Consider the following 13,400-nt stretch of genomic DNA (forward strand, 5'->3'; position numbering starts at 1 on the left):
TAATATAATAAAATATTTGCCATTAATTATCAGAATTTTTTAATTAACCCGCGTATAAAAAATGTGTTAATCCAAGATATCGGCTACCACAATACCAAATTTCATAAAAATTGGCTTAACCGTTTGGCCGTGAAAAAGTTAACATTCAAACTTTCGCCTTTTAATATTAGTGGGATTGGCGTGAAGCCCTTACAGCAAGTGAGACGAAAAAAAATACAGGTTTTTTTCACTGAATGTGTGTATTAGCCTTTACAAGTATATCAAATATGCTCAATTAGGTACATCTAAAGCTAATGAACTATATCGACCTCTGATCCCGGCAATCTCCTATCTATATAACCTTCCCATTATTGCTAAAATATTATAATCGGAGAAAGAAAATGAAGTTTTTTATATTATATTATTAAAAATGTCATTTTATTATATTATATTTAATAAAAATGTCATTTTCGCCACAAGCTTTTATTGTCATCAGAGAGATCTTCTGGGGCATTAAACGCCTGAAAGAAACCCACGTGCTGTAAACCGTTGAGGAGTTCCCTCGTTGGGAGCAGATCCTGGGTGCACCATTAGGTCATGCTTATCATAATAATACGTTGTCATGGAAACTGAAGTGATGTGGGTTAATTCAACCTCGAAGATAAACTGGAAGTATATAATATTTGAATACGGATAAGATTTAAACAAAAGTTTGTAAAACTATTGCCAGGGCAATGTTTTGTAGTTTTGGTACAAGACATTTTGTCCACTATCCTGGGGTCTACTATAACACATACATGTGACGAGTGCGTTGAGTGAGCACCCTCTAATTTTAATATACAATAAATCAAATCAAAAATTATTTATTTTCTCTACAATCTTAACATGGTATAATCTAGATATGTTACATTGCACATAGGTTTCAATAAAAGAAGATTGTGAGAGACTGGTACCTGAACTAAGCAGAGCCTGTATCTCAGTACTCCAGCCTCTCCCCGCCAGGAGTAAGACTAAAGTATGATTACTAAAGAGAGGATTGAGAAAGGAGATCTTATATAATATATATTGGGGAGCTTGTAGGATGGTTAGAAATTATATATATATGATAATAGAATATATAAATGAGTGATAAATGAAAAATACTAGTAGTACATATAACAGCAAGATCTTGCTGGCCCTCTGTGAGAACTGAGTACAATTTTTTTCAGACCTTTTAATAATTGGTGAATACAAAATTTCTAAAACCACTCTTGAACTTGAAACAATTAGAAAAGAGATAAAAGTTGTTAAATAGTTGTACATATATGCTCGCTCAGTTCTCAAAGAGGGCCAGCAAGATCTTGCTGTTACAAAAGTTGCTAGTGTCCAATATGTCTGTTTGCGATAAACTCAAAAATCAGATAACCAGGAGTCACCAGATAGATTCCTGAGGAAGTACGTAAGGAAATAAGTTTAGGTGTACAATCTATAATTTACTATGGTATTATCCGAGCGAAGCAGGACGGTCTACTACTACTAATACTAGTTACTAATACTAGTTAACAATAACCTAGCCCAGCGACCACCGGCTTGGTGCGTGCGTGTTGTGATAGATAATTATTTCTTAGCTTTTTTTTAATGAGATGAGAACTCAGACCCAATTTAAATTCGTGACACGTGCGTGCTGCGGCCTATGCCTAGTATTTGTATTTAAAACTAGATTTTATTAAGATTTCCTTGTCTGGGAACGAATTAAAAAGGGGCAGTTGGTTGTGTATACAAGTTTATTTGTCAGACAAATTAAAAAAATCCCAACTTTCATATGTATATATAAATATATACATATTCATTTCGGTACAACTTTTGAACGGTTGAAAACAGACTGTCACACAGGGTGCCTACAATCCTGAGTCATTTTTATTTTCTCAATGAGTGTAATGTATTTCTTTTGTGGGCAACCGAAATGTGGGTGCCTACCATGAAACATAAAACGCGTAGTACATCATTGCGTCCACACGTTCTCTATTTATTTTACACGATTCGTATACGATATGGGAAAAAGAGACGTAGAATACGTAACGTGCTACGTGTTTATATGTTTCGTAGTAGGCCTTCTGTACAATAGAAATTACTTAAATTACTCTTAATTTTTTTCGTTTGACATAACCTAGAAGTTAACCATTAAAGTTAAAAAATAACCTATAACTCAACGCGTGCATATTATTTGAGTAGGTAAGTGGGCGCGATAACCTCTAACTCATAGACAGAGCAAAAAAGCATAGCAAAACGTTTTGACCCGTGAATATCACGTAAAAATCATCATATCTTATTGGACATTTCATCATTTATCATTTTAACATTCCATTGGTGGGCACGGCTACGCTCCGTGCAGGGTATACCTACGCGTGCCTCTTGTTTTATCTTTTTTTTTTATTTATCAATTTTCGCGTGACATTCAATTAAACTTAAATATTACAATATTGTTGTAACGTCCAAAAGTCCAAATATAAAATGTTTATACTTAAATCATTGTTACTACTACAACCCAAGTAACAAAAACTGGTAAGTACCTACTATATAAAAGACCTGAAAACGTTTTAGATCTTGCTACTTAGTATTCATGATTAGCACTATATTAGTGTTGTATGTTTATAGAACCCCGAATAGGCACTTCTTTTATGACTGACTAGCTAAGCCCCGGGGCATCGCTCCCGTGGGAATTTCGGGATAAAAAGTACCCTATCTGTTATTCGAAGTTGTATTATATCCGTATACCAAATTTCATAACAATCGCTCCAATAGATTTTGCGTGGAAAAGTAACAAACATGTGTATTCGAACCTGGGACCTTTCGACCACAAGCGGACGGTCTTAACCACTGGGCCACCACCGCTTAAATACACAAATACACGAATGCGCGTACATTGCGTAATTTGTATGTGAGTTTTTATTTATCGCATTTAATAACAATTTCAAAAAGTTTAATTAAGTAAATTTGAAAACATATTTTATTTCTAAATATAATAGCGACTCACCGAACACAGATAAACCCTGCGAGGTTTTCGCGGCTCGGTAATGTTAATGTGTGTATTTATGGAAATTTACTGAATAAATGATTAAAAAAAAGCAAGCCGGCAGTATATTCAATAATAATCATACATATCATATATAAAAAAAATTTGAAAACAAATCTAAAATATCAATATGAAAAAATCGAGGCCTATGTACTTATATGTTACGGTAAGAGTGATTAATTGAAAATTATTAATAATTGTGGACGTATAAAAAAAGGTTTTTCTTTTCTTATACATCCGTGTGTGAACTATTATTATTGCCGAAAGTCGTGATAAATGTGAGAAATCAATTACATTTGTTGGTGATTATTAATAATTTAACCATATTCAAATTCAAATTCAAAATTCTTTATTCAATTTAGGATGATATACATCACTTATTGACGTCAAAAAATTACTTAAAATAAGTCTATTGCGGGCTTCCAAAGCGCAAGTGAAGAAGAAGCGGCGCAACAAACTTCACCGCAGCCTTTTCTCCAAGGACGTCAATTAACAAATATAGGTCTTATACATATATTAAAAATTAGGAGGAAAATGAAAATTTGAATAAATAAATAAAATAAAAGTTGTATTTCCAATAAAATTATTGAAAATTGTCATACAAAATATATATATAAATAAAAAGCTAAATGTACAAAGCGTACGTAATAATGTCATAAATCAATTACATATGTTATGAGGATACTGCACCATGCTTGGGCCAGACATTATTGTCGTTCACATAATCGTCAGACTTGTAATATGCTTTTTTACAAAGTACTTCTTTTATATAATTTCTAAATTTTTTGTCCGGCAAATCAAGAATCCATTTAAAGGCAATTTGTTATAAAAACGGATACAGTTCCCAACAAAAGACGTTCTAACTTTGGCCAACCCATGCCCGGGGACAGACAATTTATCTTTATTACGTAAGGCTCTATCAGTGTAATCACCATAGTACCGAGATAAATATAATAAATGGGTCTCTATTGGTTCCCCTAATTTGATAGTTTGAATCTTTGTTTGGTCACAATACTAACCTAACCGACACAGTTAGGTTTGTGCAGTGGCGCCCCCTGCACCCCCTGCTGTCCGGCTTTAGTTTTAAATCTGTTGTACTAAAACCTTGGGTCTTACTTTATTTATTACTTTTACCAACCTGTGTAGCGAATTATTAATAATAACTAATAAAAGTAATTAATTTGAGTTGATTATTAACATTGACCAAATCACGTGATTATTATTAATAATGTTGTAAAATTATTAATAATTTTCAATTAATCAAACTTACCGTGTCATATATACTCGTATAAAGATGGTTTTGCACAGATATACGAACATTATATTGAAGTGTTTTTATATCTGTGTTTGGTAGCAAAAATACCAATAGGTTTTTTTTATAAAGCACTCATAATTTAGGCACATTGACCAATTTTTTTTACTTGCGTGTTTTGTTATATATTAGGAATAACTAATATTAATAACATCGTGCTCTATCACCAGTCTAAATTAGCTAAATTAGGGCAAATTGGCACGTGTAACGCACGACATTTTTTTATTATCTATTTACAAAATGGCGAGGTCGACGTTTTGACAGATCACACTGCGTATAAATGTTCACATATACGGCGTAATTAAAACTGTAATCTTATCAAATTTTTATTAATTACTTACTTCAATAATGAACCTGTGATCATTTTAGTCTTAAACGATCACAACACAAGTCTCATAATTTTATAATGAGCAACAGGAACCGCACATTAGCGCCATCATGTTAATAACAATATTTTTTATTTCTTAGCAAAAAATAAAAAGTTATCTTTACAAATTATGTCTCATTAGAAAATATTTTATTCGAAAGTTTATAGTTTTTCATTATATAATGTGATCACAGTTCACTGCACAGATTTTCGTGGCTGTGATTATAAGAAATTGATAAAAATGTGATGACGGCGCTATTGTGCCGCAATTCAAGTTAGCTGTGATCACAGAATTTAAAATGGCGTCGTTTTTCAATTTGGCGCGCTTTTTTGTGTAACAGCGGATTCTGCAATATGCTGTGACGTAACTTCGGTTCTACTCATTGTAACCCATTCTTCACAATTTGAATTTGAGTACAATGATTTCAGCTCATAACACGCATGCCATGTTTTTGACTTCTGACCCAGATCTTAGCAATGTCGATGGCCGTTTATCTTGGCAAGCTAAAATTATTATTATTCCCAATCCGGAGACTATCAACTAACCTTTTGTTTATTTAACGGTTTATCTTATTCAAAATATTATTTAATTGAGTCATACACAGATATTAATAACGCTTTCCTCTAGGGATAGGAAGAACAGAGGTTATAGATGCATAAGACCTTCAGGCATAATTTTGTGAAGCGTATTCTTATTAACTTCACACCTATTTTAGGATATAATTTTTTAAAATGTCGATCCTAAAAAAAAATTCTATGCGCTTTCCCTGATCTCTATCCATTGTAAACAAACTTAGTCCGATATTCGTGTATTTAAAATTTATTGAATTTATTCATTTTAAGTTTGTTAAAAATGCCTCAACAAAGATTAGTTGAGAAATTTTTAGACTCTGGGCTTCGACGTTCAACGGCTGGTGTAACCGTAAAACCGGTTAGTTGGGACAAAAAGACATTTTTATGTAATAAATTATCTAAATATGATTTTGTATAGTCAACAACATATCAACCTACACAAATTAATTGCAAACTCGCCGCTATTACCGCGCCACAGAGGTTCATGCAGGATAATTTAATACGGTAAAAAACAAGGTAATTCTAACCTAATGTAATGTATTCTAAGTAATATTATAAAGCGGTGGTGGTGTAATGGTTAAGACGCCCGCCTATAGATCGAAAGGTCCCAGGTTCGAATCCTACTCGTGCCACATGAGTTTGTATACCAATCTGAGTCATGTACCTATAGTAGTTTTCATCGACCACCACTTGCTTCCGGTGAGGAAACCTGCACACTGGTTGATTCTTATTAACTTGTGTGTGAAATGGAGAAGGCAATGGCAAACCACTCCACTAATAACGCCAAGAAAGTTGATGTGTGTGTTTCATTCCACCTAATAACCCGACCCTCTGCCATGCGGAATACGACTATGAAGAAGGAAATTATAAATGCGGAAGTAAGTTTGTTTGTTATCTTGTCACACTTTATCTACTCAATCAATAAATAAATAATAATAAATAAATATATTAGGACAAATCACACAGATTGAGCTAGCCCCAAAGTAAGTTCGAGACTTGTGTTATGGGATACTAACTCAACGATACTATATTTTATAACAAATACATATATAGATAAACATCCAAGACCCGGGCCAATCAGGAAAAGATCATTTTCCATCATGACCCGACCGGGGATCGAACCCGGGACCTATCGGTTCAGTGGCAAGAACCTTACCACTGTGCCATCGACGTCGTCAAATATAATAGTTGGATATATTTATGTTCTTTTTCATAGTTTAACGTCATTGACGACTAATAGTCTGCTAAGGTACAGACTCTATTGAACACGTGGTTCCATGATGATAGTCAGCATACATACGCGTGTGCGTGGGGTTGACACAACTTGAAAAATAAAATAGGTAAACATTTGAATGGTATTTACAATGAATTTAGGTAAATTGATGTGTTGCCGACTGTTGCTATGGTGTAAATTGATGTGTTAGGAGTTGGCTCGTCGATTAGTAATCGAATCACTATCACTACATGGTTTAAAACATCAAAACAAAAATTTGCCTATTGTCAAACGGGGGTAGTTTGTGACTAGGGACTATATACCTAATGTATTAACTTATGCACAGATGTCACAAAAAGAACGTGTTTTTTTTTCGTTTTCCGTTCAAACTGTGAACTGAACGATTAGATATAGAAACCGCTTGCCCCACTCGTCTGCCCCAGCCGCGCGTATCACACAGTTTTGTTAGAGAAATGATGATAATGCATATTTGTTTTGACTTCGTGGTGGCAACCCTGCGTGTTCGGTCCAAGAATTCATGGTCATAGACAGACATACTGGTTTATTATTACGTTGACCGTTATTAGGTAGGTAACTTGACTGACATTCAAATAATTTTCGCTAAAAATAGAATATTGATCCTCTTTTTTCTTTCGAATAATAAAACTTGTACAATTATAGAATTAAAAAAAACGTTATACATATAATAAAACTCTTTTTTAGCTGGCTACATCGGTATATACGAAATATTGAAGAAAAGTAATAGGTACCTAGGCTAGTTGACAAATTTTCGTTTTGATGACTATTCAAAGGCGCCCTTATATTATAGAAACACCAGTGAAAAATAATCAAACCTCAATGGGTATTATACATTTTAATTTGATTTTATTTGTTTTGAGATATTATTATTATTATGACATTTTAATTTTAAATTGATTTTATTTAATTTGAGTTATTCTTGATATTGTTATTATATTATTAATTTTTTAGTATTATTGTCAATTTTATTAATTGTCAGTTAAATACGTACGCCTATAAGGCAGAATGCATGTTCTATCTATATCGTGATTGTAATTCTGTATTCTGACAAATAAATGATTTGATTTGATTTATAGAATAATATAGTCGATTTATAGAATACTTAAATCTAATTAAACTTGCAAAAAATACTGTGACAAGGCTTTTAAAGATGTGACAAAAATAAAATCACACATTTTTGAACTTGTCCAAACGCTCCATACTAAATGACACGAACATGTGACGTCACAAGTTGTTAATAGTTCGCGCGACGTCCGCAACGATGTGTGTTCGACAGCTACCCTCAGTAAATATTGCGTTTATGGAACAGATAACTTCTGATATCATCATAAACGGAATATTGAATACATTTATTGTATTTATTTATTTAGCTAAATACAACGGTACACAATATGTATCCCTTTAAAGTATTTAGTAAGAAAAAATAGGCACTTACAAAAATTTCATAGAGAAACACAATATTATCATCCCAAACACGTTGATTCACATTCGTCAATCTCGCAAAACTGCAAACAATTCCTGACAAGCGTGGTTATGTTGGTTGAGTTTGTGTTTATAATAATAAAATTAAAATAATAATTGGCTACGCGTTCATTATTAAGGCGCTTAATCCTCGCACACTAGCGCCACCTAGCATTATTAATAATATATTATATTTCGATTACAGAAAAAATGTTTTAACAGTTTATGCTACACTAGATAAAGTTGATTTTGAGTGTAATAGTAACAAACTTATACACACACATCCTCAGAAATTTTCGCATCTCTTATACTAGATGCGCCCCGAGGCTTCGCTCCCATGGGAATTTGGGGATAAAAAGTACCCTATGTTTTATTCCGCGTAACAAATTTCATAACAATCGGTCCAGTAGATAATGCGTGAAGAGGTAATAAACAAACAAACTTACTTTCGCATTTATGATATTAGTTGGGATGATTATAAAGAAAGAAAGAAAAATGTATAATTTGGTACAATGTTGGTTATGTACCAACATTGTACCAAATTAACCATTTTTCTTTCTTTCATGATCACAACAGTCATAAGTATATAAGTTATATTATAAGTATACATAATGTCACTAGTGGGTATCTATTTATACTGTCTGCGATTCCTATACCAGAGGTATTTCACAGAATAATAATAATAATATTTTTAAAAAAGTTTAGTTTCCTTTTAAAAATCTACAACCAAATTATAGTTTTCAATTCTTAGGAGTAGCTTAGAATTATATTTAGGTAAAGGTAATCGTAGTTTGTTAATTGCTAACTGAGTGGTTCGCAGAGCGTTTCGACCGCTGCGCCTGCGCCGGTCATTACAATCCGCCAATTTTCTTGAGAAAGGAATCATTTCCAAAATCAATCATTCATAAAATTGACTTTACTACAGTACAGAGTAATCGGTGTACAGTCATATAGTAAAACTCATTCATGTCTTTGTTAAAATTTGAAAAATTGTAATGACAGCGCGACCGCAGCGGTCGAAACGCCATGCGAACCACACACCGGTGTCTGATTTTACAAGTCGCCTAAAGGCATGTGACATGACTTTTACGAGTACCGTCCGACTTGGCACCATAGTGGCAAGTAGCCCACGCCATTATGGTGTCAAGTTTATTATTATTAATTAGTTCCGTTTATTTTGTCACTTCACATGTCATTAAAATCGTTATAATATACAACATGCCTTTCATACCTTGCTTAATTCAAATTCAATTTATTTATATCAGACAGAGTCCATATGATGTTAGTTACATTTTAATTCGTTGTAGTTAAGTTGCTATGCCGTCTCCAGTTACCAACACTTGTGCAAACAGACATACAAACATGCTATAGTACGGAATCCCTTATTTCGAAGAAAGTCGACATGACGAGGTGGCCGAGTGGTTAAGGCGTTGGACTGCTAATCCAATGTGCTCTGCACGCGTGGGTTCGAATCCCATCCTCGTCGGGAGATTTTTGACATTTTTTTTATTAAATATTTATTTTATTCACCTGTCAGGTGACTCATGTACCTACAAAAGACTTTTTGCTGCCATTGGAATCTTAAAAATAATTTTTCAACATTTCTTTTAACGGAAACAGAGCCTAAGTCCTGATTCACCGCTTGCTGATGAAGCATCGGATAGTCTATATGTAACATATCCAACAGATAGCTTTAAACATTGTGTTTCATAAGTGTTGTATAGGGAATAACTTGAGTAAAATTTATCTAAGTCTCTCTCGGAGCTACATTCTGAGTTGTGAAGCCCCGAAGCCCGGGATTCACATAAAAATCAAGCATTAAATTTTCAAGATTTGGCTAGCTTTTACAACCTGCTTGACATGAACCCTCATTGGGAACGATATTTTTGCCTATCAGCTGTAAGGGCATGTGTCCCTTAGTCGCCTCGTACGACATCCACGGGAGGATATATATAATGGTCTTATTCTAGGGCGGAACCACACGCCACAAGCAAACAACTATGACAAGAGTCCGATTGGTATACAACTCATGTGACACGAGTCGGACTCGAATCTGGGATCATTTGGTTCATAGGCGTTGTCTTAACCACTGCACCATCACCTGTAATCAATCATTCAGAACTTGGATTTTGCCCGCGGCTTCACCCGCGTTTATTTCATGCGTCGTTTCATACCTTATTATTGTCATTATCTCGGATTCTAAGCAACGAATCGCGATGAAACCTACACCAGATTTTAAGTTAGATCTTCCGCTATACAACTGTGAAAACTTTTCACAATAAAAAGTACCCGCTATGTGTTATTCCAGGTAATATTCTATTTGAATACTAAATTGAATAACAATCCACCAGTAGATTTTGCTTGAGAGTAACAAACATACACACATACATCCTCACAAACTTTGGCATTTATAATATTAGTAGAACAGGATGTAAGTACAAAAAAAAATAACGCTTGTGAGTTTGTATGGAGATTAATAAATACATTTTTACTTTACTTTTACCCTCGATTTACTTAGTTGCATCGTTTGACGACCTCGGTGGCGCAATGGTAAAGTGCTTGCCTCTGAATCGAGAGGTTCCGGGTTCGATCCCCGGTCGGGTCATGATGGAAAATGATCTTTTTCTGATTGGCCCGGGTCTTGGATGTTTATCTATATATATGTATTTGTTATAAAATATCGTCGAGTTAATATCCCATAACACAAGTCCCTTACTTTGGGGCTAGCTCAGTCTGAGTGATTTGTCCTAATATATTATATTAATATTTATATATTTATATTTACCATCAATGTGACGTTGATTTTAATCGGCGCGCCGCTGACGTTTAGACAAAATGGCTTAGGTTGTGTTTTTCTGCGCACGTTAATGTTAACGTCAAAGTTGACAGTGCAACCCACCCTTTTGGATTACGCGCCACGCCCCCATTAATTACCTAATACTAATTATTATCATAATCAGTTTTATCAATTTGGTTAAGAATTTCCTTATGCTATCTATAGCGTCGAAAATCGAATTTATTTATCGATGACGGCCCTACGATAGAGGATTAGAACAAAGACAAAGGGCAGCCACGGCATACTTAGTTATGGCTCCCCCTTATTTTTAAGGTTCCGTAAGTAAAAAGCAACAATTGAACCCCTAACCCACTAAGTTGTTTGCTTGTATGTCTGTCAGTTAACATATTTTCCTTTTGCTTTTATTTTTCTGTATGAATTAGCTAATCAGTGTGCGTATTGCGACTTTGGTATTTACATGTCACCATCAAGTCGATTCACAGTGAGACGCCAGCTAACCAATCACAGTGCGGCATTGTGACGCAACGACAACCACAGCGCAATGTGATTGGTTCGCTGCGTCTCACTTCGAATCTATTTGATAGTGAGAAGTGAAGTGCAAACCCGCACTAAGGCCTGTGACGTATTTTGTAAATTCCTATTATTCAACGAATGTTTATAAACCCATAAAATACACATGTAATAAACGAATATACGCACATGTAATAATTCTTTTTCGATTTTTATTTGTTGTTTTCTTTCTTTAAATATAATTATTTGTGGTCGTCCAAACCAAAATGGACCTTATAACGGTTAGCAATTAAGTCTTTATTGCCGTTGTTCCAATACAAAACAACGACCATATTTATTCTTCGGATTACATTAAATGTCTGGATTATATCGTTTTTAAATTTGATTTAATTTTAGTAGTTCATCAATTTTGTAGATAAAAAATATAGGATTTCATGAAACCAGAGATTGCCCCATGCCATGCCTCGAGTAGATCCGGCCCCTTGTAACAAGCAACTGAAACATTGAGATAAGTGCAGCGTCCCAGAGACTTCGACCCGGAGGCAAGCCCGCTGATAAGATATCTGCGAGATAATAGTTCGGATGATTTCATTGTAATCCTTATCGGGGAGTGATTTACAAAACATAGTTTTATTTGCCTTTTGCCGCACGATTCACTAGAACTACAGATTATATAATACGTCCACCTTCCAGTACTAGAATATACACAACACACATAGTCTAAGTACAAAGGACGTCTGCCTGCATGGGTAACTCACTCTCGTCTATTTCAGCCAAATAGCAGCTTGCATTGTTGTGTTCCGGTTTGAAGGGTGAGAGAGGCGTGTGATTACAGGATATTGCAATGATACTCCTTCATTACATTAAAAAAAAAACTCTTTATTGCATTTCGAAGAAGATTAAAACCAACAAGATTTTATTTTATGTATGTTTTGACGCAGTCAGCCCTCAGAGCTGAATAACATATTGTATCTTATTCAGCTCTGGGGGACGGGAAGATACTGATAAGAGATAAGCTCTCACACCTATATTGTAACAAAGTATTAAATGTTATCTGATATAATATCTTTAAATTAATAGCGATCCCAATAGCTACATGGTTTTAGTGGCATGGTTTTGTGGCAAAAGATTAAGTAGGCAACGATTTTTTACGGGGTGGACTAAACTTGGAGTCGCGTTCTAGCTAAACACGAGCTGCACGGCATTTGTAACTTGACAAGTTACGGAACAAATGCCTGACCATGTCGTTACCAGCCTGGCTGGAGGGGCAAACCCAGAAAGTGCTGATTTTATGTTGTCAAGATTGATATGCGTGCCATTGATAGGTGAACTAAGGATACCGATGACCGTGTGAAGTGAAGGTAATACTCAGATGAGAGGGAGTGCAGTATGACGTCAGACAAGCGGCTGGTCGTAAAACCACAGCTGAATCTTGAAAAGTTTGATGTAATTTCGTATAAAGATATGTGTGAGACTTACGTAGGACAGTCGCTTACGTCCTATCCTTATATATCCTTAGTAAGGATCCTTACATATTATAAAACAAATTCCTCTGCCGCGTCTGTCTGTCTGTCTGTTCGCGCTACTGCACGGATTTTCATGCGGATTTCACCAATAGATAGTGTAATTCCTGTTAGCTTGTGTGCACGCGTCGCTTGCGTGTGTATCCCATGGACAAATGGACCTCAGTCGTCATCCGACCGCACCGTCGCGAGTAACGCCTCTTGGTGTGTATCCGTTACGTATTAATAATTAAGTAATATAGTTTTATATCTACGTTTTCTTTTATTTTTGCTAATATTCCTGAGGAAGGTTTAGGTGTATATTTAATTATGTTTTTAACCGAGCGTAGTCGGGACGGGACACTAGTCTTAGAGCTAATGAAACCTTTTTCTTGTAGACAGTCAGATATATCTATGAGTTTGTACATATATAGCGCTTGTTTACTATATATAATGTAAAGCTCGGTATTCTCACCTCGTAGAGCTATCGCGGGGTCAGACCGCTCGCACTTGGACAATGGACCGAGATACCACACGCAGTACATGGATCCTATAAGCTCGCTTATTCCCACATTTTGAGCTTAATTTTCCCTTT

The 13,400-nt window shown here is 34.9% G+C and overlaps 1 non-coding gene across 1 annotated transcript; it reads left to right on the forward strand.

Moving 5' to 3' along the window:
* Nucleotides 1-9,400: 9,400 nt before the first annotated feature.
* On the forward strand, nucleotides 9,401-9,482 carry TRNAS-GCU (transfer RNA serine (anticodon GCU)). The gene has a single exon. It is a non-coding gene; the product is annotated as a tRNA-Ser (tRNA).
* Nucleotides 9,483-13,400: the final 3,918 nt, after the last annotated feature.

Source organism: Plodia interpunctella, chromosome 23, assembly GCF_027563975.2.
Source record: "Plodia interpunctella isolate USDA-ARS_2022_Savannah chromosome 23, ilPloInte3.2, whole genome shotgun sequence".
In the NCBI taxonomy this organism is placed as follows: Eukaryota; Metazoa; Arthropoda; class Insecta; order Lepidoptera; family Pyralidae; genus Plodia; species Plodia interpunctella.